This window comes from Ipomoea nil, unplaced genomic scaffold (genome assembly GCF_001879475.1).
Source record: "Ipomoea nil cultivar Tokyo-kokei standard unplaced genomic scaffold, Asagao_1.1 scaffold2280, whole genome shotgun sequence".
NCBI classification, from domain to species: Eukaryota; Viridiplantae; Streptophyta; class Magnoliopsida; order Solanales; family Convolvulaceae; genus Ipomoea; species Ipomoea nil.
Genome location: NW_017618708.1, coordinates 4837739 through 4840113, shown reverse-complemented (window position 1 = coordinate 4840113; position 2375 = coordinate 4837739).

Here is a 2375-nt window from a genome sequence, read left to right as displayed (position 1 = left end):
TTCTAACAATTGGCGTAAGTGGGTACACTCCTCGGTGTCATGCCCGGCGCATCGATGGTAAGCACAGTGCTTACTCTTGTCAGGGCCGTCTCGATCGGGATGGGGGAGTTTGATGAGATTGCAGGACTGGGCGTACTGCATGGCCTCCGCTGCGGATCGGTTCAAGGCCGTAAACTCGCCAGGCCTGGTGCGGGATCGGGGATTGTCATCTCCCGACCGATGTTCCGCCCGGCCGGCCGGTTTACGGGACGAAGAGCCGACCTCCTGCAAGCGCTTTACGGCGTTCGCCTCGCCGGCGTTGGCATAGTCTGTGACCCTCCGAAGGGCCTCCTCATAACTGGTCGGGGGGTGTAAGATGAAGTCTTGATACAAATGTCCCGCCCGGAGAGATATGTGAAGCATATGGGTGGCGGTCGCGTCGTCCATAGGCTCGACCTCCCCGACCGCTGCCTTCCACTTGACGAGGAAATCGGTCAGGCTTTCCCCTTCTAGCTGCTTGGCCTTCTCAAGATACATGTAGGACTTTCTCACCACTTTGGAAGTAATGAACTTCCTCACAAATTTGATCGCCAAGGTATCAAATCTGTCGATCGAGCCCGGTTGTAAGGTCCGAAACCATTCCGCTGCTCGACCAGTGAGCGTAGAGTAGAATGCCCTACACATTACGGCGTCTGAAACGCCCTTCATCATCATGTTGCTGTAAAAATCATTCACATGGGCTTCAGGGTCTGCCCGTCCGTCATAACTCTTCTCTCCAGAGACTTTTAAGTCGAGCGGGTAAGGCTGGGCCATTACCGCTGCTGTGAAAGGCGTCTGGTGCAGGGTCGATTGGTTGACCGGGGGTGTTGCAGGGTACGCATTCCTGAGCTACGCAACTTCCGCCTGGAGGTTATAGAGCAATCCTCGGGTTTCGTTGAGCTCGGCGGCTTGAGCGGCTTGGGCTGTATCCCGAGCGCGTCGCCGTCGGTGAGATCTCGACCCGCTATACCCAGATGAAGCCTCCTGCATCTGTACGTCTTCTTGCCCGCGGTTCGGGTCTTGTGGTCCCAAACGCTGGCGCATTTCCGGTCGAAGACGATCAAAAGCCGCCGCCCGGGCAGTTTCTTCAGGGTCCTCCGCTTGGACGGCCTGAGCTGGTGCCTCCATCGCATCAGCACCCCCCGACCCCAATCGCGAATGAGCCGAGCGTCGAGCCCGGGATGCGGACTGACGCTGCGGCTCTACCTGAGCGGCCGGGTATACTGGAGGGGCGGCGGCTGGAGCCGTGTACGCAGGCGTGAACGGTGGGTAACCAACCGGAGGAGTGTAGTACATCGGTTGGCCTGGCCAATATCCATACGGCGGAGGTGGGACCGGGTACGGATACTGGGCGGGATACATCATCGGCTGCTGCTGGTATGGCAGACCGGGTGTTGGGTATCCCGGTTGTATGTAATTCATCGGCTGTTGGGCGGCCGGGTATGCATTTGATGGATGCGGTGGTGAGAGGTTGAGGTTTAGATCGACCGTCTGACCTTGCTGTTGGGTAGCGTGATGGTCGGAGGAGCTCGCCGCATCGGCTTGGTCGTCGGCGAAGTTGTTGTATGCCCACGGATACATTGTTGCAAAGAGACCGAGTGCTCGTCAAGACGTAGCTTTGTTGCACGGGTCCCCACGGACGGCGCCAAAATGATACTGCTAATTATACGTAAGCAATATGAAATAACTCGAGACCAATTAAAGCAAGTAAATGTCTTTATTGATCACGGTAAAGGCCCTAAGTACAATCTACTTGGTTGCTCTGAGTACCGACTGACTGCGGTCGGGATTCTCTAACAACAACCTATCGATCGTCCAAAAGTCCCTCACACTGTAGCTACTGTGGGTATTTATAGCCGTTATGCCGGGGACAGGATTCCAGCCGTTCGGCATGTCCTCCACGTAGCCACCACGTGTCATCCTCCCGGGTGCCCTGTCTGTCGATGTAGAGAGCCGCCACGTGTCCTTCGTCAGCTCTCCCGCCTAAGGGCTACCGCTCGGTGGTTGACATCGTCGTTCGGCAACTACCGGTCGGACCCCGACCGGGTTCTTCACAAGGAGCCCGACCTGTTACCTGCAAAGACAAAGAGAAAAGGACAAAGGCTTCTCGGTCGTGGTGAAGCTATGTCGGTCGGGATATTCCCTACCACACATAAACTCTTAACATAATACACATAAATTCATTGTTTCGGATGTACATAATTGTATAAAAAAATGTACATAATTGTATAAAAAATGTACATAATTATATAAACAAAATGTACATAATTGTATACCATAATGTACATAATCGCGTCAACTTCTTACACAACTTAACAAAATGACGTCGTTTTGGGAGGCGCGGGGCGCACAGTGCT